This window comes from Podarcis gaigeae, assembly GCF_964106915.1.
Source record: "Podarcis gaigeae genome assembly, chromosome: W".
Taxonomy (NCBI): Eukaryota; Metazoa; Chordata; class Lepidosauria; order Squamata; family Lacertidae; genus Podarcis; species Podarcis gaigeae.
The window spans coordinates 6,184,087-6,210,560 of NC_139695.1; the positions used below are offsets into that span (position 1 = coordinate 6,184,087).

Consider the following 26,474-nt stretch of genomic DNA (forward strand, 5'->3'; position numbering starts at 1 on the left):
ATGCAAAAGGAGATGAACTCAATGGAGTCTCTTGGTGTGTTCTCACTCACACAGCTGCCGGCGAACAAACAAGCTGTTAGCTGCAAATGGGTTTACCGTCTTAAACCCACAGAAGCGGGAGAACCACAGTATAAAGCGAGGTTAGTGGCCCGAGGATTTACACAGTGAAAGGGTGTCCACTTCACAGAGGTATATTCGCCGACCTCGAGAGCGGAGACTTTGAGAACGCTTTTGGCGATAGCAGCACAGAGAGGTTGGAAGGTGAACCATTTTGATGTAGATGTCGCCTACCTGAACTCAGATCTCCAGGAGGAGTTGTACATGCTTCCTCCTCCAGGGTTTGAAGTCAGTGAGCCAGGCGTCGTGTGGCGGTTGCACAAATCCATCTATGGATTACGCCAATCTGCCAGGAATTGGAATATGTGCCTACATGAAGCCTTAGAAGAGCTAGGTTTTAAGAGATCTCTTGCAGACAGTTGTCTTTACATTAGAGATTCAGGCTTAAAACAGAAAGTGGTTCAGGTGTTTGTTGATGATATTTTGATCATGGCACAGACAGGTAAACAGATGGAGAAGTTTGCTAGGGAGCTTGGAAAGCGGTTCAAGCTAAAGCAGCTTGGAGATGTCAAGTCCTATCTAGGCGTAGAGATCACAAGAGCAAGTGATGGAAGTTTTTTGCTTTGCCAGAAAGGTAAGATTGAACAGTTGCTTGAGAAGTTCAGGATGTCTGATTGTGCAGGTGCCAGATCACCCATGGAGGCTGGATACGTGAAGGAGTGTCAGCAAGTAGAACGCGTGGTGTTTGAAAACACTGAACTCTTTCAGTCAGCTCTGGGTAGTCTGTTGTATCTGTCACAGTGGAGCAGACCAGACATAGCGTTTGCTGTCAATCTGCTCAGTAGAGAGGCTTCAAGTCCTAGTGTGCAGGCCTGGAATGGTATAAAGCGGGTGCTACGTTACCTGCAAGATACCAAAGACTTTTGCCTTAAGATGTCAGCTGAGGGTGGTGTCAAGCTGACTGCTTGGGTGGATTCGGACTGGGCTAACCTTGCGGACTGCAAATCAGTGTCAGGCCTAGTGGTGAGGTTTGGGGACTCAGTAGTTGGGTGGAGGTCCCGGAAGCAAAGTCTCATAGCGCTTTCATCTACTGAAGCTGAGTTCAGTGCGCTATCAGAGGTTTGCAGAGAGCTGGAGTTCTATGTTTGTTTGGTCGAGGAAATCTGTGGAGAGAATTGTCTGCCCGTTGTGGTGCATGAAGACAATCAACCGTGCCTTAAATTGGCTGAGACGGGGCAATTCAAGGCGAGGACCAAACATTTGGACATACGTTTCCGGAATGTATGTCAGAGCGTTCATGAGGGGCTAGTTGCTCTGAAATACTGTCCCTCAACCAAGAACCTCGCTGATGGTTTCACAAAACCATTGACCTTCCAGAAGCACGAGGAGTTCTGTGAGGGTCTGTGTATGGGGAAAGCATTGTTGGCTCTTGTCCCTAGATGCAGGACAAGAGGGGTGTGGAGTTTGGAACTGACAGGGTTAAAATTCCGTGGTGTCCTGTATCTGGGAGGAGCTTGACGCAGAGAAGTGAGTCACAGTCTGTGTCACTGTTCAGACTTGCTTTCGCTTCTGGCTGACACGCAGCACAGCACGGAGGCTGTGCGAGTGTGCTTTTGGAAGCACAGAGAAATATCCGAAGTTTCTGATGGATTTACTGCTTTGTAAATAAACGCTACTAGAGATAAGAACGAACTGTCTCTGGACTTGATTTATCCCTATTCTCACACGGACGCAGGACCGCTGCTACTCTGCTCTCCTGCCAGGTCAGCTCCCCAGCAGAGCCACGCAGGGAAGAGTGACTGGACGCAGGATTTATTTTCCCGAATAGAAGCCAGTATAATAATAATAATAATAATAATAATAATAATAATAATAATAATAATAATAATAATTTATTATTTATACCCCGCCCATCTGGCTGAGTTTCCCCAGCCACTCTGGGCGGCTCCCAATCAGTGTTAAAAACAGTACAGCATTACATATTAAAAACTTCCCTGAACAGGGCTGCCTTAAAATGTCTTCTGAACGTCAGGTAATTCTCTCTATGTGTCTCAATCAAAGCTGAGTTTTCCCTTTTCTTGTCAGGGAGAGATCTGTCGCCGCCTGGAGATTCTGAGGAAAGAGAGAGGGGAAATTCTGGCCTATCAAGCAGACCTGGACAAGGAAAGCAAAGACCTCCTTGTAAGTGTCTCTATTGTTACTATTGAGGGAACAAGCACTTCAAGAAGCAAGTCAGGACTGAGGAGGGATGGGGAAATCTGCCCATTTCAACTTCTCCCCATTTCTCCTTTTTCCATATCAGTTTGTTATATTTATTATTCGGAATCAAATGCTAGGGTGTCTACCTTCTCGTGTAAATATTTTGATACATGCTTTACCCTCATAAATACATTTTGGAAAGGTTGTGGACTACTGGGCTAAATTTCACTGCATGCAATGCTTTGAAAGAAAATGTAATGAAAATGATATATAGATGGTACATGACCCCAGTCAAACTTGCAAAAATATACCACTAGTCTGATAACAAATGTTGGAAGTGTAAGGAAAATGAAGGAACATTCTTTCACCTCTGGTGGACCTGCCCTAGAGTGAAGGCTTTCTGGGAAATGATATATAATGAGCTGAAAAAGGTATTTAAGTATACCTTCTCTAAGAAACCAGAGGCCTTCCTTTTGGGTATTGTCGGCCAAGGGGTGCTAAAGAAGGACCGAACATTTTTCATGTACGCAACAACAGCAGCAAGGATACTTGTCGCCAAGCATTGGAAAACCCAAGATCTACCCACACTGGAAGAATGGCAGATGCAACTGATAGACTACATGGAACTGGCCGAGATGACTGGCAGAATCCGAGATCTGGGAGAGGAGACAGTAGAAGAAGACTGGAAAAAATTTAAGATTTATTTGCAAAAATATTGTAAATTGTATGAATGTTAAGTAGGATGCTTGACTATAAACAATTTGGCACCATCAAAACAGATGAGGTGAATTATGAAGACAAATTAAATTTAAGAAAAAACAAATCTTTTTAGATAATTATTAGGCTAAGAGGGAAATAAATGTATCTAAAATTTGAGATATAACATTGGAAAAATAGACAGTCAAGATGGAGATAAGGTGATAAATTGCTGGTTTAAATTTTATAATTTGGAACGCAGGAGCGGGAGATGTGAGGAAGTCCAAAGGAGATAAGAAAAGATGTTGTGATATGTAATATTTTTGTTTGTTTATTTATATTGTAATTAAAAAACCCTTAATAAATATTATATATTAAAAAAAACCATAAATACATTTTTTTGTGAACATTACCTGGCTGGGTCAACCTTGAAAAATTCAGAGGTGTGGATTTCAAAAGATTGCTGTTTTGGTCTTCATATTTTTCCAAGAATTGCGAATTAGGTAAGTTCACCTTTGAATGCAGCTAAATGGAGTTTATTTCCCATTGTTGTTTATTATGTGAAAAGCAGTCAAGGAGAAGCCTGAGGACTTATGAGCTGAGAGGGTGGAAGCAGTTCAATTCAAATCCTAATTCTCTTGCTGATGTTTTGAAGGCTGACCATCTTCCTCACTCAGACCTCCTCAGAACCGGAGAGGCTGAAGACTGTGGAGAAGTTGAGACAACTGTGCCAGTTCCTGGAAGAAGAAGAAGAAAAGTGTCTGCTGAATCATGTGGAGGAGGTGGAGAAGGAGATTGCAGGGAGAAGGGATGAGCAGCTGGCCAGACTCTGCAGGAAACTCTCCTCTCTTGAGAGGATCATCCAGGTGATGGAGGAAAAGGGTCAGCAGCCAGCAAGTGAACTGCTGCAGGTAAGACGGTAGCAGGAGCAGCCCAAGGCTCCAGGAAAAGGCTGCCTCCCATCCTTTCTGTGCCCCTTTTATGTACGCAAGGAGTGTAGGGCTCAGTTGACGGAGCCTCGAGTCAGGTTTGTAATGGACAGGAACACCCCAGAGACCTGGGATGCTGAACTCACCTGAATGCCGACTAGAGATTCTTCAGTCTTCTTGATGGAACGGGAGGGGATTTTCTGCTCCTTGCTGATGATTTGCCTCCGAATGCCTTCTCGCTGGGCAATGCTGCCTTCTTGCCCTGTCCTGGGCTTCACCAAGGATGCATTCAGGCCTCCTTCTGACACGAGCCAATCTCTTGACCAAGCTTCTCTTCCCGTTCCCTCCAAAACTTCTGGGTTGATCCCCTTCCCCATAGATACTGATCGTCCCAAAATGGTGCTCGGTCACAGTGACCAAAGAGCAAGACAGAGGGACTCATCCAGACTGCACCATCTTCTCCATTCACAATCCCATATGGCCAGACGTACAAGTGCTTCTGAAGTGCTTTAAGGAGGCTGAGAAGGCTGACATACTGGCAAAGGCAGGAGAAGCCCTATTATGGAATGATTACCAGATGTCCCTGTCTCCCAGGGACAGTCCCCGGATTTACGAATCTGTCCCCAACAAAATCTGTCCCCTGAATGTCCCCGGATTTTCTATAAGGTCCCCAGATTTATATTTTAAATGTTGTAGATTTATTAGTAGGGAAGGAATGTTGTGTGATTGGTTCAACGGCCCAAGACACATCATATGGGGACTTCCGGCGAGGCAAAATGGTGGGTGCCATGGTAATAAGCAGCTCCTGAAGCCAGCCAGAACCAACTGCACTACCAGGCTGGCTCTGGGCTGCTGAGACTGCCGCTACCGCTGCCACTGCCGAGGGGGAACCAGGGATGCCCGGTGCGTCAACTGGGGGAACCACTGACACACACCCCCAGGACCCAAATCGAGGCGGGAGCGAGAGTGCCCAGCCACTTGGCCGACTGCCCAGTGGCACTCCAGGGCCAGTAAAAACCCCGGAGCCAACCCAGGGAGGAGAAAAGGAGAAGGAGAAGGAAGAGAGAGAAAGAGGAAGGTGAAAAAAGAGGGGCGGCCCTGAGGAGATTTCACCCCTCCCATATCCAAGAATCTGCTGATGTTCTCTGCTGATTCTCCAGAGAGGAGGGGCGGTTTTCTGCTCACTACTTATTCCGCTCCAGCCTCACATTAAAGTGTCGGGGAGAGAGAGACTGAGTGTTAGAGAGAGATCATGTGTATAGATAAGGTTGCTGCTAAGAGCAGCTGCAGACACTCAGTGCAGTTCAGCATTTTCATTTAGACCTCATTTAGCTCTGTATATAGTTGTGTATTATAGTTGTAGATAGAATAAAGAAGATATTCTACAGAGCTGCTCTCCGAGTCGTTTATGCTGTGCTGTACTCTGCTATACTCTGCTGTGCGACGACTGTCTTCTTGTTGGAGTGAATCCGGTGCTCACAACTCTAAGCTGTGAGTCCACAGCACTTTGACCTGTTCCTGTGCAGAAGGTGGTCTCTGGAAGTGCTACCCAGCTCGCCTAGCCCAGTCGGGGCTGAAGTGGATGAGTCCAGTCCGTGGCACTGGCTCAAGGGCAATGCTGACAGCCCCGACCTTGCCATGCTAGTGTCGCTGAGGAAGAGAGGTAGGAGAGCAAGGGCACGGGGCCGAGCCCAGGCCCGACCCAAGCCTACTCCACGGCAGATAGCACTCCAAGAGCTCAGGCTGGGGCGCAGAGGAAGGCAAGAGGAGAGGAAGGCAGAGGAAGGCAAGAAGACAGAAGAGACAAAAAAGAGAAGATATTACTTCTTATTTTTTTAAAAAAAGATTTTTAAAAAATAACATTTTTTTCTCTTTTGAAAAAAAAGTGTCCCCGGATTCTTTGAAAAAAATCTGGTAACCTTACCTTAAATCCTAACCTTCTAATTCCAAGTCTCTTCTTTCTCAATATCCCCCATTCCGTTAACCGCACCAAGCAACAAGCTGTAAAATACAAGTTTTAAACACAAGCTTTCCTTTGCATCTCCCAGAACTTTAAATGTAATTCATGGCTTTTTTCACCTGTCCTACAAACTTAGGTCTTTTCCCATCCTTTAAATGGGAAATCACTAGTCAAGCCATACTTTTTGGTAAAACGTACATCTGGATCCCGGAAGGCCTACCTGAGAAGAACAATGGGAGTTTCCACCAGCACCAGCCGCTTCTCCTTCTGCAAGCAGCGCCACCCGAATTCCCACCTGGGATGAGCCTCTTGACACACTAAACTGAGCTGTCGAAGAAAGACTGGGGTGGGCGGCAAGTGGGAGGGGGAAGTCGTGCGCTTCTGTCCCGTGAGAAAAGTGCTGGGCTCTGTCTCTCCAGTTGCGCTTCCTCGGTTCAGAGGTGGACTATAGCAGCTGGGCTGGGCTGCCACAAAGCCCATCAAGGCCACAGGCTGCTAGCATGACTCATCCCGGCTTTATCATCTGAGGGGAAAGGGTGCATGGTCTTAAATGCTGGCCTTGGCAACTTGGCTGAGCCACCTTGGGCCAGTCCTTGGGCCAGCTTAGCCTCCCTCCCAGAGGGTTGTTCTGAAGATACACTCAGGAAAACACCCAAGGCCATGGACATGGGGAGGGAGACCAGGCTGGAAGGAGCAAAGAGGGGGCATGAAGAAGAATAATGAGGAGAATGGGGTCTGGAAAGGGGGTGGTGGGGAGTGATACCCCCCCAGCCGCTCCAGGATGGGAAGTGCGTCCCAGGGGAAGTGGGATTCAGGTGGAGGGGGACGTCAGGTTGGGTGGGGGTTGCCAGGAGCAGCACGATGTCCCTCAAACCCCCGGGTTCCACTCTCCAGGCAGGCGCCCAACGTGGCCAGCTGGCAAGGGTTCTTTCTTACTCCAGCCTTGGTGTGCAGATCCCAGGTTCTGCCCCAGATCTCTGGAGCGGAAAGGCTCTTGGGCATGAATATGAAAGGCAGCATCTGTCAGAATAGGTCATACTGAGCCAGTACAGATGAACGTGACTATTGGTTTGCTTCCTCGGCATCCCAGAACTGTGAAGGTTGCCTCAGCTGTTGAACAACACAGCTAAGGAAGAAGGAGTGGAGTGTCTCTGTTCAGTTTCTGTTAATTGATTCTCATGAAAACTTACAGATTCTGGCTTCACACAATTAACTCAAGGCAGTGTCCATTTACTCTTGGCAGAAAGCCAAGGTCTGCTTGACCTAGAAACTACTTACTCTGATTGGTTAACGACCAGCACTCAACTCTGTTATCTAGGAATGCTAGCACAGTTTGTGTTGAGGGTGTGGTGTGTTAGGAGTGCTGTGTAGAGAGAGAGAAAGAAAGGATTTATTTTGCTTTGTTTTGTATGCAGAAACTCTGCTGGTTTTATTTTTCCTTTTAATAAATCCTGTAAATAGTTATTCTGAGTCTAGCTGACTAGTCATTTCCACCTCAACTAGCTTCTTCACTGTGCAGGAAAACTCTGCTACGTTTGGGCTAAAGCCATTAGAGCTATGCCTGACACTTCAAAGTCTCCAAAATTTTATCTTTTTTCTCATTTTGAGTTCTCTTCTTTATTGCGTTCTGTTGAATCAGAAACCCTCTCATAACCGTTTGCTTGCATCCCAGATTACTCTTTTTTCAAGCGTAGTATTCAAATTTATCTCAAAATAGTCTCTCAAAGTTTTTGGGGCCTTCTTGGTAACTTCTGCATCTCTAAACAAGGTGTCATTCATCCTCCACCTAAAGGAACCAATTGGTGTTAATTTCATCTCCATTCTCACAGCATTATGGTCGGAGCAAGTTTTAGGGCAAATTTCCGCTTTTCGAATTTTAGGAGCCAATCCTCTAGTTATCCAAATTTGGTCAATTCTTGTCCATGTCATTTTGGCTTCAGAGAAGAAAGTTCCGTCTCTACCCTAGGGGTTCTTAGTTCTCCAAGTGTCAATTAAGTCCATGTTGTCAGTCATGTCAAAAAAAGTTTTTGGTAGTCTGCCGTCTTTAGTAATTACCTGTCTTTGTGACTTGTCCATATTTGTAGACACCACTCCGTTCATATCTCCCATCATAATAATGTTATATTCCATGTAGTCCAACAATGTCTCATGCAACTTCTTTAAAAAAATCAGATTTCCCCTCATTTGGTGCATAAACTCCTACTATCAAGAATTTCTCTCCTTGAATTTGTATTTCAATTGCCACAAATCTTCCTTGATCATCTTTAAAAATAAATTTCGGTGATAAGCTCTCTTTTGCATAAATTACAACTCCTCTCTTTTTAACTTTGTCTGACGAAATAAACTCTTGGCCCAATCTTTTATTAATCAGTACTTTCCTATGGAGCATTATCACATGAGTTTCCTGTAGGCAAATCAAGTCCAGTTGTTCCTTTTTCAATAAGTGGAAAACCTTTCTCCTTTTCTCCAGGGAGTTAAAGCCGTGAATATTCCAACTTAATAGTTGCAGAGACATGGTGTGGTTATTTTGCTTCTCCTCCAACTGCTCCAAGTAGTTGTTCTTCTTCTGTCGGTGGTGGCTCTTTCTCTGGTTTATCCAATCCCAAAGGTAGTGATACTAATTCTAGTAATCCTGGTTTTAATGCTCTTGGCTCTTCTCCTTCTTCAGCTTCAGCTTCTTTTTGTAGATCTTCTTCGTGGTCTCTCAAGAATTTTTCTTTATCTTCCACTGATCTTATTTTGGTTTTTCTCCCTTTAAAGGTAAAAGAAAGGCCTTGGGGAAACTCCCACCTGAAAACAATTCTGTTTCTTCTCAACAGAGCCACCAGATCTCCGTAGTTAGCCCTAAGGTCCAATAAATGTTTCGGAATATCCTTGAAAATCTCTACTCTTGGACTTCCGGAGGCGGCGCGTCCGGCAATGGCTGCCCTTTCCTAAGTGGGAAGAGGGAGCTCTGCAGGAACGGGTCGTCCGCTACGGCGCAGCGGAGACCCTTACCAGGAAAACCACGGGTAGCGTAAGCCCGTGGCCGTGGGACTCAGCGGGCACCTGGAGCGCCCCCAGAAGCGCAGAAGAGACCTCGTAAGAGGTCTCGGAACGTGGAAGGGCTGGCGCGGTGCTGTGAGTCAATCGCTCTTTCTGCAGAGTGAAGCCGCGAAGCTGCTGTCGGTGAGCGCTGTCCTCTTTTCTTGGGGAAATTCGGCTTAAATCAACAACTCGTGAGTAACAACGGAAAAGATAAGGGTTGGACTATAAATTTGCTGTAAATTCAGCTGAAAGCGAGAGACGTAACCAGGAAGTCCGTCTCTTGTCACTGCTTAAGATCTAAAGCAAAGACTTTGATGTGCGGCGCCTTTGAAGAGGTGTTAAAAGGCAATCAACTTCTACATTAGTTTAAACTACTTCAGGACTTAACTTTTTTAAAAGTTTTACTTCAATATATGAACTGTGTAACCTACTCTGTTGGATTAACAAAGGGACAAAGAATCCCAGGCACCGGATTGCCTAGACATTAGAACTGTCAGTTTGCAAGACTTGGATACTTTATTGCTGGATCTAGTAATATCTGAGCTTTAATGGAACTGTTGCTGTGAATTGCTACAGTGTACACTTATTGAAATATTGTTACCCTCTGAAACCGACTCTTCTAAATACAACTGCTGAAGGTCTTTATGAGACTATAGATGTTTTGGACATTGCTTTACAGTACTTAAGTTTAGAAAAACTTAATCAACGGACATTAATAATCAGACTTTTTCCCTATAATAGAAGCAAGCTCCCCCTAGAGGATTTTTGGACTTTAACAAAATCTGACTTTCCTTTTGGTTTCCTTTCCTCCGACTGGACTGTTTATTTTATGGGCTGGTGGATTCTCATGAGAACATACTCAGTTTGACCTTGACAGTAGATAAAAGTGTAATGAGCGGTACTGGGAGGCAAACAAGAGCGGCCAAAGCAAAAAGACAAACAACTCTGACTTTGGTCTCTCAGCCACGTAGGTCATCCGTGCCGGATGCTCGGGAATTAGAAGAGAGTGAGCAGCTGTTTGGACTAGATATGGCAGCAGGTGGAACTGCTTCAGTATTGGACAAAATATTTGAAAAATTGGAAGGCTTGGATAAAAAGGTGGATGAACAAACGGCAAAGATTGACCAGACCAGAGACTGTGTAAACAAGTTAACTGAACAAGTTACGTCGAACGCTCAAGCAATCAGTAATTTATCTGAATCCACCGTAGAAAATCGGAAATTGGCAGAAGAAGCCATCCAGAAAACTGTAGCACTGGAGCAGGAGGTGAGACCACTGCATAAGCAGGTAGGGGACCAACAAGCCTACCTGTCCATGATAGAACTTCGGGCACGGGAAAACAACTTGAAATTGAGGTTCATTCCAGAACTTGAACATGAACAAGGGAACCTAACTGAGTATCTAACAAAAGAGTTTTCCAAGTGGTGGAACTTGGAGGAGGAAAAGGACTTTAAAATTGTGACTGCTTTTAGACTTGGAAAACTTACAAGAAAAGACAAGCCCAGAGATTGTTTGATTACTTTAAGATCCAAGGAGGAGAGGGATAAAATATTAGGATTACACTACAGAAAGTCACTGGAAATTTTGGACAAAAGAGCAGAGGTGTACAAGGATATTCCTAAACAACTTTTGGATCTTAGATCTACTTATCTTGAACTAGTGAAGTTGCTGAAGAGCAATTTAATTATCTTTAGGTGGGAATTCCCACAAGGACTGTCCTTTACGTTTAGGGGGAAGAAGGTGAAAATCAAAACTGCAGAAGACAGAGACAAATTTCTGAATACTTACGGAGAGGATCTTCAGAAAGGGATTGACAGACCTCCTGGGGCCGAACCACAACTTGTACCTACACCTACACCGGCGGGGTCTCTAGACCAGGAGAAAAAGATACCACCACCAGATCAATAACAGATTTGACCAGGATGTCTCTGCAACTTCTTAGTTGGAATATAAATGGCGCCAACATCCTGGAGAAAATAAGAAGGATATTTCATATTTTGAAAAAAGAACAATTGGACATTATTTGTCTGCAAGAAACACATGTGACTAGGCTACACAGAAAAGTGTTAATAAACAAAAGATTAGGCCAAGAATTTATTTCTTCAGATCGAGTAAAGAAAAGAGGCGTGGTGATATATGCAAAAGAGAGCCTGTCACCAAAACTCCTATTCAAGGACGAACATGGACGAATTCTGGCAATTGAGATTCAGGCTCAAGGTGAAAAGTTTTTATTATTAGGAATCTATGCGCCAAATGAGGGAAAATCGGAATTTTACAAGAAGCTGCATGAGATTATGCTGGACTATCTGGACTATGATAACTTCATTATGTTAGGAGATATGAATGGAGTGGTATCAACTAACATGGATAACTCACAAAGCCATAACGTGACAAAAGATGGCAGACTACCAAAGACATTTTTTGAAATGACTGACAACATGGACTTGATTGACATCTGGAGAACAAAGCATCCCCTAGAAAGGCAAGGAACATTCTTTTCTGAAGCCCAACTGACATGGACAAGAATTGACCAAATTTGGACAACTAAAGGCCTGGCCCCGAAAATAAAAAAAGTTGAAATCTGCCCAAGAACCTGCTCCGACCATAACGCTGTCAAGATGGATATGAGACTAACTCCAACCGGCTCCTTCAGATGGAGGATGAATGACAACTTGTTTAGAGATCAGGATATTGTTAAAAAGGCCCAAAAAGCTTTGAAGGACTATTTTGAGATAAACCTGAATACTACAGTCGAAAAAAGAACTGTTTGGGACGCAAGTAAGGCGGTGATGAGAGGGTTTCTGATACAGCAGAATACAATTAAGAAAAAAGCGCAGAATGACAAGAAAGACAAGATCTTGGAGAAAATTAAAGAAGGTGAGTAAAAGTTAAGATCGAAACCGAAATCAAAGGAGATCTTAAGAGAAATTAAACACTATCAAGTACAATATGCAAAAATGATGAACCAAGAAGTAGAATGGAAGATCAAGTTAATGAAACAAAGATACTTTGAATCGGCAAATAAATGTGGAAAGCTGCTAGCATGGCAGCTGAAAAAGAGACAAAAGCTGAACACAGTAACAAATTTGGAAATTGAGGGAAGAACTATTCAGAACCCGATGGAAATTAGAAAGTGCTTCCAGAGTTTCTTCAAACAACTTTACACACAAGGGCCGCAAAATGATTCAGAGATAGATCAGTTTTTACAGAAGTATGGTTTACCAAAGTTGTCTCTTAAGAACAGAACAATCCTGAATTATAAAATAACACAATTGGAAATTGAGGAGGCCATTCAGAACATGCAACTGGGCAAGTCTCCAGGGCCAGATGGGCTTACCTCCAAATATTATAAGACATTGAAAGACTATTTGATGCATCCATTAATGGAGGTTTGCAATGAAATTATGGAAGGGAAAAAGGCACCGGAGTCGTGGAAAGAAGCTTTCATCACATTGATACCCAAACTAGAATCTGAAAATACGCAACTCAGGAATTACCGCCCCATCTCCCTTTTAAACGTGGATTATAAAATATTTGCAGACATTTTAGCAAGAAGATTTTAAAAAGTACTAAATGAAGTAATCCATAAGGACCAAGCAGGCTTCCTCCCAGGTAGACATTTGTTTGCTAACACAAGGAACATTATTGACATTTTGGAACTTTTGCAAACAAATATTAATACAAAAGCTGTTTTAATCTTTATAGATGTGGAGACGGCCTTTGATAACATCTCTTGGAAGTTCATGAAGAAAAATTTGGAAGGAATGGGAGTGGGGCGGGGGTTTTACAATGGGATAGAGGCAATTTATTCAGAGCAAAAAGCAAAATTGATAGTCAACAATGTGGTGACAGAAGAGTTCAGAATTGAGAAAGGAACACGACAAGGTTGCCCTATATCCCCTTTATTATTTATTTTGGTCCTGGAAGTGCTCTTGAATATGATTAGAGGAGAGGGTATCCAGTGGAAGGTATCCAGGTCGGAGCGGAACAATATAAACTGAAAGCATTTGCAGATGACCTAGTTTTGACCCTACAGGAGCCAGAGCCTAGTACTAAAAGGGTATTGCAACTGATTCAGGAATTTGGTCGAGTGGCAGGATTTAAACTTAATAAACAAAAAACTAAGGTTTGGGGGAATAATTTGACTTCTTTAGAGTCAGAAAGGTTTGAAAAAGAGACAGAATTAAATGTGGTCAAAAAAGTCAAATATCTAGGGGTAAATATAACAGTGAAGAACAGAAATTTATTTAAAGATAATTATGAAAAATGTTGGTCTGAAATAAAAAAAGACCTAGATGTCTGGTCAAGATTGAAACTTTCCTTGTCAGGACGTATTGCTGCTGTCAAGATGAACGTATTGCCAAAGATGTTGTTTTTATTTCAAACTTTGCAAATAGTGGACAAAATGGAGTGTTTTGGGAGGTGGCAACGAGATATTTCTAAATTTGTCTGGCAGGGCAAAAAGCCCAGAATCAAGTTTAAGATATTAACTGATGCTAAAGAAAGAGGGGGCTTTGCCCTGCCAGACTTAAAGTTGTATTATGAATCAGCAGCCTTTTGCTGGTTGAAAGATTGGCTACTTCTTGAAAACACTGATGTTTTAGATTTGGAAGGATTTAATAATGCGTTTGGTTGGCATGCATATCTGTGGTATGACAATGTTAAAATACATAAGGCTTTCAAGAACCATGTTGTCAGAAAAGCAGTGTTTAATGTCTGGTCAAAATATAAGGACTTATTGGAAAGGAAAACCCCAAGGTGGCTATCACCAATGGAGGCTAAGGCCCCGAAAAGACTCAATATGGAGGCCAAATGGCCGAAATATTGGGAAATAATAGAAAAAGATGGTGACAACTGGAGACTGCAGAGTATGGAGAAACTAAAGGGGAAAGTGCGAAATTGGTTACATTACGCTCAGATTAAAGAAGTTTTTAAGTCAGATAAAAAATTAGGATTCCAGGTGGAAAAATCAAAGTTAGAAACAGAACTGTTAGAACCCAGCTCTAAGACACTTTCAAGAATGTATAATTTGCTGCTAAAATGGAATACACAGGATGAAACGGTCAAATCAGCTATGATAAAATGGGCACAGGACATAGGGTACATCATCATGTTTGCTGACTGGGAAAAGTTATGGACCACCGGTATGAAATTTACGGCATGTAATACCCTGAAAGAAAACATTATGAAAATGATATACAGGTGGTACATGACCCCAGTCAAGCTTGCGAAGATATATCATTTGCCTGATAATAAATGTTGGAAGTGTAAAGAGGCTGAAGGAACATTCTTTCACCTCTGGTGGACGTGCCCTAGAGTGAAGGCTTTCTGGGAAATGATATATAACGAGCTGAAAAAGGTATTTAAGTACACCTTTCTTAAGAAACCAGAGGCCTTCCTCCTGGGCATTGTCGGCCAAAGTGTGCAAAAGAAGGATCAAACTTTTTTTATGTATGCCACAACAGCAGCAAGGATACTCATTGCTAAGGGCTGGAAAACTCAAGATTTGCCCACACTGGAAGAATGGCAGATGCAACTGATGGACTATATGAAACTGGATGAGATGACCGGCAGAATCCGAAACCAGGGAGAAGAATTGGAGGAGGAGAACTGGAAGAAGTTTAAAGACTATCTACAAAAGCATTGTAAACTGTATGAATGTTAAGAAAAATGTATGATCTGCAACATCAGGGCTCCAACAAATTAATAATTTATATGTGTAAAAGTTAATGTAACTGAAAAATAAGATAAATTGTGGATAAATGGTACTCTATAATTAACCTTTGACAAGAGAAATTTAAAAGATTAAATTTGAGATTTGAATATTGGGAAATTGTAATAGACAAATTAAATTAAGTTAATAATTTGCTGGTAAAACTTATGAGTTTAGAGAGTAGGAACAAGAGGCGTGAGGAAGTCCAAGGATGTTTATGAAATGAGGATATCTGAATTTGGTATGTTTTTTTTATATATCTTTATTGTTAAACAAAAATTTAATAAATATTATAAAAAAGAAAAAAAAAAGAAAATCTCTACTCTTGATTCTTGTATCTCCAGAGTCTGCTGGAAATGCAGATTCAGTATTTTGTCTCTCTCTTCTTTTGTTCGGAGGGTAATCAGACAGTCTCTCACCCTGTTTTTTCTCCCTCCTCTTCCAAGTCTAAAGGCACTTACAATCTTAAAGTCTTGCTTAGCATCCAGGTTCCAAAAGTCTGCAAATTCTTGCGTAAGAAAGTCACTTAAACTGTCTTTTTCAAGTTCAGGTACTGCCCTGATCCTCAAATTAATCTGTTTTTCCTTAAGTTCAACCATAGACAGGAGCGTCCGGTGGTCCTCAAGTTGTTTACATAGTGGTGTAATCTTTTCCTCCACAGCCAAAGCTTTTTCCTGTGCTTCCTCAGCTGCCTTTTGGTTCAAAGTAGATTTTTGCAGCAGTCTTTCAATGGATTCTGTATTTGAGTTCAACTTTTGCCCCAAGCTATTAATGCTGGTAGTGTTTTGGTCGATTTTAGTTGTTTGTTCAGTAACTTGGTTACTTAGTTTTTCCAAGGTTTCATAAATTTTGCTTAATACTGAAGTAAAACTCTCTTCAGATGCCATTCCTTTAGGCCCAGCTTGTACAGGATCCTTTCCTTGTGTTGCAGTTTGTGCTGCAGTTTGTGCAGGGTCTTTTCCTTGTGGTACGGGGGGCCGGATGCGGATGCGCTGCGCTGCGCTGCTGTGATATGCTGGTCTGCGTCAGTCTAACCTTACCCGATCTTGTTGTCTTTTCCTGAGGCAAGTCTGCCATAACACTTTATCTGAGGATCAAGGTCAGTCCCACGGCTCGAAGCTTGTTTTGCAGTGGAAATTTCCCTGGCCAGTTAACAGTGGAAAATCCCCAACTAGTTGTAACAATTTCAGTATTCCTCTAGGGGGACACAGTAACAGTCAATGGAAACAATATAATGTCTTTTCCAGTTTTCCAAAGTCCCCCTTCGACAAAATAAGCAACAGTTTCAAGTCCAGAGAAGTGTAGGAATGAAAATCACGGGAGACGAGTAGTAGGTGTCATGTGAGAGGCGTCTGCCGGGGAAGCCCCGGGAACTCTCTTTTATTGAATATTACAAACATTGCCACAGGTGTGGTTGTGGCTGATTGGTTGATACAAACACAAAGAAACTCATTGCCTATTGGTTAATGCAAATGCAAGGCGGGAATTACATGTGAGGGGTGGGAATTACATGTGAACATTAATCACTGGTAGATTAAAGGCTGGGAAACGAGGTTGGGACTAGACAGGCATGAAACCTGACAGGCATGATTGATCATAACATGAAAGAATACAATAATCAAGTTCTATAGATGTGGTCAGCTATGCATGGAGTACAAGTCACCATGAACTTTAGGTGAACGGAGCGATGAGGGAATGTCTTGGTGTTTGGAGCAGGTTCGTACAGTGTGTGCAGAAACAGAGAGAAGATTATAAGCGAGACTTCCCAGAATGCAAGAGAAAAGAAGCAATACTTCCCATAGCAAGACTTCCCATAAGGCCACAGTTATGTGTAGAAAGAGATGCAATGCTTCCCTATAATGCAACAGTTATGTGCAGAGGGAAAACATATGTGCAGAAGGAAAACTTCCCTTTATTTCCCTTCAGAATTAAAGTATCTCACTTGCAGAGTTAACTGTCAAAAAGTAACATTGTCCATAAACAGTGCGTCTCTCAGTACTGCGGTTTTATTGATCCTGGCAGTCTGTTCCCAGGGATTAAGTGGTGGTCTTTATTGTTAGGATATTTCCGTTCCACCTTAAGAGAGAGCAGGCTTGTGAGTCACAGAGTCTGCGCATGTCCTGTTTCTCAGGATGTTTAAGTTTGCTATTGCTTTCGTTTTCTCTCTCTGCGCCAGAACACGCTAGCAGTCGGTCATGCTTTTCTTTGTTCTGACCAATGCTGAATAAACATTCTAAATGATACTCTCCTGAGTGAAACTTTTGCTGTGTGAATTCTGCTGATAGAGTGTGCATCAGCCCAGGAATGTGGCAATCTGTTTCTGAGGCTTGGTGCCGCTAATTGCTGATACTGTGTGACTATGGGACATCAACAGATCGTCCGGAGACGACGTGGAGGCAGTGATGGCCTTTGTCTCCCTGGCAGTATCCCAACAACAGGTTTCGGGCCCAGATTCACGGCACTTAAAGGGGAGTAAGAATGAAAATGCAACAGACTACTGAGGCATGTGAAAAGCGAATGAGGAGGCTTTTCTGTTGGGCCGCGGCAAAAGGCCTTTGATGTTCCGGCAGGGCTTAATTGGCCTGGGAGCCGTGCCAGAGACTTCGTGATTAATGAGGAGCCAAGATTAAAGAGTCTTTGAGATAAAGAGAGAGGCTCGGGCTGAAGGAAAACCTGAAATGGAGTTTTTCCAAGCCTCTGCTGAATGCCCAAAGTTAAATGGGGGAAATTATCAGACCTAGGCAAAATGGTGTGAGAGTTTGCTGTGACAATTCGGAGTGTGGCATACTGTGAGTGACGCCCCTCCAGTTCCTCTGACAGATAGATGGAGGGCCCAGAATTCGAAGGCCATTGACATAATCGTCTTGTCCGTCTCTCTGGAGGAAATAAAAACGCTTGCTGGCAACGTGACGGCACGTAAGATGTGGAATGCTTTGAAGAAAGCTCATTTGCCAGTCATCCCAGCTCAGAGTCTGAATGCCCAGGGTGTGAATGCATTGGAAGTCCTGTCTGTTTCCCAGAATGCGAGTGAATGCAGGGATGCAGAGGGCACCGGTTGAAAGCTGCAGAGGGAGCAGACTGTGATGTCAGCCCAGGCAGCATTCCAGCCTCCAGGGGGAGCCCAGGAGTCGGCAGCTGAGAGCTCTGTTTCTCGTGGGAGCCAAGGTCATTGTCTTTGCAGAGGCCGGAAGGCCAGAGGTAAACAAAGACAGATGCCTGCAGATGGCCCGAAGCAGAGGGGGGGGGTGAAGAGCCCACGCCAGTGGAAAACAAAGCGTTGTTAGCTGGCACTGCTTCACCAAAGGCTAAAGGCAAGTCTCATGGCCAGGAGCAGGGGGGCAAGCTGCAAAAGCCCACGCCGGTGGAAAACAAGGTTTTGCTTGTCAGAAAGACTGCTCCAAAGGCTAAAGCCAGGTTTATTGTGGACTCAGGTGCGAGCCGCCATTTATCGAAGGACAAGCATCTGTTTATCTCCTTCACACCTCAAGACGGAGAGATCCACCTGGCTGATGGAAAGACGTTGCAAATTGCAGGAGAAGGGACTGTTAAACTTGCAAGTTTGCATACAACCATCAGTAATGTACTTTATGTTCCAGGAGCTGCGGACAATTTGCTCAGTGTCCCACAGCTGACTGGGCGTGGTTTTGAGATTTCCTTCAAGAGGAGCGTCTGTGTCATCAGGAAAGGCAAAGAGGACATTTTGCATGCGAAATTTATGGATGGTTTATTCTGTATAACTTATGATGACAATGCTGTTATGTCTAGTGTTGATTCTTGTTGTGTTGCACAGACTAACTCTAAGTCCATTAAGTTCACCAAGAGTGTTGAGTACAATCCTAAGTGGGGGGAAAATGTGGGAATTTTCCAGAGTTACCCAGAGGAGGATGAAGGTGATGGGAAAAAGGCAGATGATGTTGAGGAAGCTGAGGATGATGATGATGATGATGATGATGATCAGAGTTTGGATTCCAGTTCAGTTGGTGGCACTGCTGCTGGTGTCAGCGACAGTGATGACACAGCAGACTACAAGAGCGTAAAGGCCTCAGTCAGACCATCTGATGCGTCTGACAATGAACTGGAAGAACCACTGTTCACCATTGGTCACTTTTCTCCTAAGAAGGAGGAGATGAGTCCAGAAGACTTACGTCTGGTTCGCAGGTCTGAGAGGGCGACCAAAGGCAGACCTCCAAAGAGATTTGCTGATGAGTTTGCTAAGACGGCAACTGCTGTTCTTAGTAGCTCAGAGAAGGTGTGGGAACCTTCAAGCTTCAAAGAGGTTCAGGAGTTAACCTCTAAAGATGCTGAGCCTTGGCTTAATGCCATGAAGGCTGAAGTTGATTCCTTGAACAGGAACCAAACTTGGGAATTGGTACCAGTAGTTCCAGGAATGAGACTGGTTGGCAGCAAATGGGTCTTCAAGGCCAAGACAGACGAGAATGGCAAGGTTGTCAGACACAAAGCCAGATTGGTTGCCAGAGGTTTTTCACAGGTACCAGGACAGGATTACCACGAGACCTACTCACCCACCGTCAAGTATGAGAGCATTCGGCTGATGCTCAAGATAGCTGCCGAGGAGAAACTGCATGTTTCTCACCATGACATTAATACAGCTTTTTTGTACGGGATTCTGGGGGAGGAGCTGTATATGCTTCCACCTGATGGAATGCAGATACAGAAGGGAATGGTCTGTAAACTGCGGAAATCCTTATATGGTCTCAAGCAGAGTGCCAGGTGTTGGAACACAAAACTCACTGAGACATTGCTTTCTCTAGGTTTTCACCAGGGCAAAGCTGATCCGTGTGTGTTTGTCAAAGAGGAGGGGCAAAACAAACTGTATTGTTTGTGTTTTGTTGATGATCTTCTTCTGTTTTGGAAGAATCAGGCTTTTTACCAAAGCACCCTAGCTCAGCTGAAGGAGCACTTTGACATGAAGGATCTTGGTGAGGTATCCAACTATCTTTCTCTGCAGGTGGAGAGGGACCGAGCAGGTAATTTTCTGGTACACCAAACACAGAAAATTGCTGATGTATTAACCAGGTTGAATTTGGTTGATGCAAACCCAGCAGACACACCGATGGTGACAGGTTACCAGGTAGATAGTACTGCTGAAGCGTTTTCTGACACTACGCTGTACAGATGCATTCTAAGCAAGTTGAATTTCATTGCTAGATGCTCAAGACCTGACATTGCTGTAAGCACTAACCTGCTTAGCAGACATGCTAACAATCCTACTGTTCAGGATTGGAAAGCTCTGAAGCGCATAGCCCGCTATTTGAAAGGGACTATGCACTACAGGCTGAGGTTCACCAGTCAGAAGACTGGAGGTCTTGAAATCTTTGCAGATGCAAGTTTTGGAAGTGATACCACGGATGTTACAAGCACTTCTGGAGTATGCTACATGTACAACCACTGTCTATTTGACTGGTTGTGCAAAAAGCAGACAACAGTGAGCCTAAGTTCCTGTGAAGCAGAACTCAATGCTCTGTCATTTTCACTCTTGGATTGTGAATGGTTGGTGCAACTGTTTAAGGACATCGGGGTTTCTGTGAAATGTCCTATACAAGTGTATCAAGACAATAGATCCTGTTTGGCTTTGCTGAACTCAGAGAGTTGCAAGCAAAGAACCAAGTACTTGCAGATTAAGCTACATTGTGCAAGAGAGTGTATTCAGAAAGGACTGATTCAGGTGTCTTACATGCCAGGAAATGAAATTCCTGCTGATCTGTTGTCTAAGGTTGCTAACAGAGAACAACTTAAGGTTTACGTACAGAATTTGCAATTGGGTGAACCACAGGTACTACAGGTTACACGGAAAGGGGGAGGATGTTAGGATATTTCCGTTCCACCTTAAGAGAGAGCAGGCTTGTGAGTCACAGAGTCTACGCATGTCCTGTTTCTCAGGATGCTTAAGTTTGCTATTGCTTTCGTTTTCTCTCTCTGCGCCAGAACACGCTAGCAGTCGGTCATGCTTTTCTTTGTTCTGACCAACGATGAATAAACATTCTAAATGATACTCTCCTGAGTGAAACTTTTGCTGTGTGAATTCTGCTGATAGAGTGTGCATCAGCCCAGGAATGTGGCAATCTGTTTCTGAGGCTTGGTGCCGCTAATTGCTGATACTGCGTGACTACGGGACATCAACAGATCATCCGGAGACGACGTGGAGGCAGTGATGGCCTTTGTCTCCCTGGCAGTATCCCAACATTTATTCCCTTTACTCTCCTTTTTTTTTGCAGGCAAAAAATACTTTCTCCTCTTCCCTCCCCTCTCCTGCAATTCGGGGGGGGGGGGATTCTTTTAGTCTGATGTTAGGATTTAAGTCCTTTTAGACACAACTCTCCAGGTGGTCCTCTAGTTGCTTAAAGAGTCTTTGCTTTGATCTATATACAGAAAACGGAAGTCGGACTTCCTGTTTACGCCTTCCCGCTTCAGTGCCAAATTAATCCTTTTTTCTTATATTCCCCAATCTTAAACTTGACCTACTCACGGGTAGCTGTTTGTTAGCCGAATTGTCACAGGAAAAAGGTCAGCGCTCTCTGGCAACAGCTGTGCGGCTTCACTCCACGGAAAGAGCAGTTGGCTCTCAGCACCATGCCAAACCCCCGTTACGCTCCGGACCCCCTTGCGGGGTTCCCTCACAAATTGGGGGGCGCTAATGGTGCTCGCCGAGTCCCACGGTCACAGGCTTCTCCTGCCTGTGAATTTCAAAGGGGTCCCCGCTTCGCTGTAGCGGCAAGACCCAATTTCCGCGGAGTTACTCCCTCGAAGTTAGAGGGAATCCGCCATTGCCGATGGAAGTCTCGCAATATTTCAGCCGTATCAAACCTGACTGAACACTTTGACATACATTCTGGAAAAGTATGTGTAGATGCTTGGTTCTGGCCTTAAACTGCCCAGATTCTGCTAGCTTCAGACAGGGTTGATTGTCTTCCTAAACAGTGATGGGCAAGCTACAATCCCCACAGATCTCTTGCACCAAGCATCTATAGAACTCCAGTTCCCGGCACAAATTTGACAGTGTGCTGAACTCAGCCTCAGTAGAGAACAGCGCAACGAGACTTTGCTTCCGGGACTTCCACCCAACAAGAGATTTCCCAAACTTTATTACCACCCCGGATACGGACTTCCTGTCATCCAGATTTGCCCAGTCGCTGTCTGCCCAGAATGTGAACTTCGTCTCACCTGCAGCTGACAGTTTGAGACTGAAGTCTTTGGTATCCTGCAGGTAACGCAGTAAACGCTTGATACCATGCCAGGCACTTACACTGGGCTTTGAAGCTTCCCTACTGAGCTGATTGGTAGCAAAAGCAATGTTTGGTCTGCTCCATTGGGACAGATACAACAGACTACCCAGAGCTGACTGAAAGAGCACAGCGTTCTCGAACTCAGCACATTCTGCTTGCTGACTGTCCATCATATAGCTTGTCTCCATGGGTGTCCTAACCCCTGCACAATCAGACATTCTGAACTTCTCAAGCAACTGCTCTATCTTGCCTTTCTGACTGAGCAAGAAGCTACCATCCTCAGTTCTAGCTATCTCCACGCCCAGGTAGATCTTTACTGCACACAGGTTCTTGAGCTGAAACCGCTTCCCTAGCTCTTTGGCAAACTTCTGTACCTGTTTGTCGGCCCTTGCGTTGTAAATGATGTCATCAACAAAGATTAACACCATTTCCTGTGACTCTCTTGACCCTTTAAGGTACAGGCAGCTGTCAGCAAGACTCTTCCTGAAACCTAGCTTCTCTAAAGCTTCATTCAGGCACAAGTTCCAATTCCTGGCCGATTGTTTCAAACCGTAAATTGACTTGTGAAGTCTCCATACAGTACCTTGCTCATTGCCCTCAAACCCTGTAGGAGGAAGCATGTACAGATCCTCCTGGAGGTCTGAGTTCAAGTAGGCTACATCCACATCAAAGTGATGCACCAGCAAACCTCTTTGTGCAGCAATGGCTAAGAGCATGCACAGAGTTTCACGTCTGGAAGTAGGAGCATATACCTCAGTATAATACAGCCCCTTCCACTGCGTGAACTCTCTGGCTACTAGCCTAGCCTTGTACTGTGGTTCTCCAGTTGCTGTGGGTTTAAGACAGTAAACCCAGCGGCTACTCACGGCCTGTTTGCCCGCTGGCAACTTCGTGAGGGAGAACACACCTAGAGACTCCATTGAGCTCATCTTCTTTTGCATCGCCTCATGCCATTTCCTGGCTTCTTCCTGAGGCAGTTTCTGAACATCCTCGAAACTCTCAGGTTCACACTGTGCCATACCAACCCACACACTAGTGACTGCAAACCTGTCAGGAGGTTTTCCTTTTGTTGCCCGAGTTGAACGGCGCAACCCAACTTCAGATACCCCCTCTGACCCACTAGGGCCAGCCAGAACGTCCTTGGCATCAGAGAGCTCCCCCTCTGACTTGCTGCACCGTCTGGACTTCTCAGCTGACCTTATAGGAGAAGAAGGAGCACTGCTGTGTTCAAGCTTTACAGCCTTAGGAGAAGTTCTCCCCTCTATCTGATCTGGGTCTGGACTCTGTGCCTCAACAGAAGGTTCAAACTCTTCCTCTTCTTCATCAGCAGAGTCAAGCAGACTCTCTGAAAGAATATCAGGGTTCCCATGCATGCGTGTCCACCCACTCTGCTCACAGAATTCAGGACTGTTGCTGAGCAGAATTCTGGACTGATTCCCTGATGGATAAGCAAATCTCCACCCCTTGGTCCCTGGCTCATACCCACATTTAATCATCTTTTGGGACCTAGGGCCACCCTTTCTGCGTTTGGCCTTTGGTATGAGGACCCAAGCCTCACAGCCAAAAACACAGAAGAAATGCACCTTGGGCTTCTTGCCATGCAGCAGAAAATAGGCTGTGTCCCCTACCACTGAATTAAATGACCTGTTCAAGGTAAAACTGGCCTTCCGCCAAGACTCCCCCCAAAAGCGCTGTGGGAGCCCAGCATCAAACAGCAACGCTGCAGACATCTCCTGCAGCGTTCTGTTCCAGCGTTCTGCAACGCCATTCTGCTGGGGACTGTGTGGAGCTGTCAACCTGTGTTGAATTTCCTTCTGGTGGAAGAAACTTTGCAGCGCAGACCCGGTGAACTCTCCGCCACGGTCGCTCTGAAAGTTTCGCATTCGTGTGGAAAACTGCAGTTCCACTGCCGCAATCCAATTTTTGATTAGCAGCGCAGCCTCACTCTTGTGTTTAAGAGTGAACAGTCAGCCATTCCTCGAAAAATCATCTATCAGCACCAATGCAAATTTGGCCCTGCCCAGATTGGTTACTGACATCGGGCCACACAAATCTGCATGTACTAACTGAAAAGGCCTAGTGGTCATCCTTTCAGACCTTGGGTATGGGCACGTTTTCACCTTTGCGTGCTTACACGCTCTGCACTCAAGAAACTTAGCACAGGATTTCATTTTGCACCCCTCAGTGCATTCTGGGATCTTCTTCACGTAACCCCATGACACGTGAGCCATACGTCTATGCCAGAGATGAGCACATGCATCATGGACTGGAACATTGGCACATTACGCATGAGCTGCCTCCGTGGCATCTGGACCTGCAAGAGAAGCTTCTAGCACAAACAGCCTATCTTTACATTCCACACTGACTAGTTGTTGCCTATCCCTGGAAATAGAACACATATTATTCTCAAAACAGACTCTATAATTGTCAGCAACAAGAGCGGTGATGGATAGCAACGCACAGGACAGTCCAGGAATGACAAACGCCTGTATCAAATTCTGTAAGAAAGAACAAAACAGTGAGCCAGTCTGCGTCAGAGCACGCTTAGTCCCATCTGTCAAACAGACAGATTTTCCAGAGACTATAGAGGTGCAGTTCCTCAGAAAACCACCAGAGGGCACGAGATGATGCAAAGCTCCTGAGTCAATCACAAAAAACAGCACAGCGTCCTGTTCACAGCTCCTGATTCTTGCCATAGAAGCTGCTAAATGTTTATGTTCAGGGCCGTCTCTGCCAGCTGTCTTTGGCTTTTGCTTCCCACGTTTCAAAGAGCTCTTAATCTGGTTGCTCCGGGAACAACCTTAGGCCCTTCCTGCACCTCCACTGGGCAATTTCTCACGAGGTGGGAGCGAGAGCCATACCGATAACAGCGGCATGTAGCAAAAGCTCTCACAGCTTCCCCTCCAGCCATTCCTGCACTCACTGCACCCCCACCTTTGGGTGCACAGCTTGGGCCTGCATGCTCCCCAGCACTCTGGTTTTGGGCCTCTACATGACGTGGCCTCTCGGAGACAAAGCAGCAACTCCCAGCTGTATCTTCAGGAATGTGGCCTTCAGCCCCCACCGGGTCCTCGGCTTCCCCTCGGCCCTTGGCTCCTGCTGAGCTTTCACACAGACACTTCAGCACCTGCCAGGTGGCCTGAGCAGTCTTGAGACCCTCCAGGTGGGGCAACAGCAAAGCATCCACACTTGCTCTCAGCATACAGAGCTCTCACTGCTCTCTCTGCTCTCAGCAGAGCAGCCTCCACGTCTGCTGCACCAGCTCCAGCAGCAGCTTTCATGGGTGGGGCCAGCTCCTTCTGGAATGGACTCCAGAGCCCTGTGGCCAAAAACAACCCCCGTGCTCTTCTGGCCCAGATTTCCCAGTTCTGGCTGTTGAGCTTCTCAACCGGGACATCATAAGATTCCTGGAGAGCAGCCATCTCCTCCCCCAGTCCTCCCTTGGGGCTCAGAAGTACTCACGCGTACCAGCCAGCTTCTGAGGAGAGTCCTCCAGTGACACTTTGCAGCACACAGCTTGCAGCCAGTGAGACCCCCTGCTTTCCTCCAGGCAGGGTCTCAGAGCTGGGCTTCCTTCTTCAGCAGCCAAAAGCTTTTCAGCACACAGCACATAAAAGCAGGCTTTCTCTGACAGCGTAAAAACTTCGGCTCCATAGCTTCTGAAAGTAATTTATTGCTCAGAGAGATAACAGTCCGGCGGGCTTTCCTTGCTGCGCCAGGCCTTCAAAGGCATTCCAAAGCTCTGAGCAAAAGCAGAGTCTAGCAGTGGTCAGAAAATAAGTCTCTGTGCGTCGATATGCATAAATCAGGCTCTCACGCAGAGTTACTAAAACTAAAAGCACTTTATTTATAGCAGAAACTATCCATTATCTAGTAGAGTACGGAACATCGTACAAACGTGTCTGTCCCAGACAAAAACAAAAGCAGAATAGAACAAAGGACTGAGACTCTCGGATGTGACGCAGAGTCTCTCCACCCCACTGTAGGCAGGACGCACATTCTGAGCTGTTTAACCTTGTAAGCTCAGGTTCTCCTCACACATACTGCCCAATCCTAGTTATCAGTCTTACTACATATTGCAGGAAGTGGCAGCAGGCTGCCCCCCGCCCCCCGACCCTGTGAGCTAGCCTATAGCTGTGGTTTCATTACTTTTTTCCAGCATTGTCATCTGGTTGGGTGATCTGAACTACAGGCTTTGCCTTCCTGATGCCAACGATGTGAAAACTCTGATCACTAAAAATGAACTTCAGAGACTTCTGACCTACGACCAGGTGAGAGAGATATTTGTGTTATATGTGGTGGTTTAAGATATTGCCCTGTTTATTTCCTCTGTCTGGGATACCCCAGCCTAGGCTAGAGAAACCACTTTCAGGCAGTTAGGAGCAAAGTGTAGCTATAACATAGAATGACTGTGACTTCTACAAATGCTTTTTAAGGTTGTAGTTTTGTGCAACCTTAATTAGAAGCAAGTCCCAATTAAGTTGGAGGGTTGCCTTGGAATAAATAGGACTGCTCTGCAATTTCCCAGTTAAAGGGCTTTCCTAGCTCAGCACACGCTCCAGATGTTTGTTGGACTCCCATCAGCCCCAGCATAGCTGCTGTCCAGCAATATCTAAAGGTCTAAGGTTTCCTGCTCTAGGTTTTGCATC

The 26,474-nt window shown here is 44.9% G+C and overlaps 1 pseudogene across 1 annotated transcript in view; it reads left to right on the forward strand.

Annotated features, from left to right (window-relative positions):
• Nucleotides 1-9,897: 9,897 nt before the first annotated feature.
• Nucleotides 9,898-26,474, forward strand: part of LOC310836034 (inositol polyphosphate 5-phosphatase OCRL-like) — a 72,475-nt pseudogene continuing 55,898 nt past the window's right edge. Inside the window, exons 1-2 of the transcript XR_014568644.1 lie at nucleotides 9,898-10,134; nucleotides 25,953-26,096. The product of XR_014568644.1 is annotated as an inositol polyphosphate 5-phosphatase OCRL-like (transcript). The remainder of the gene's footprint in view (nucleotides 10,135-25,952; nucleotides 26,097-26,474) is intronic.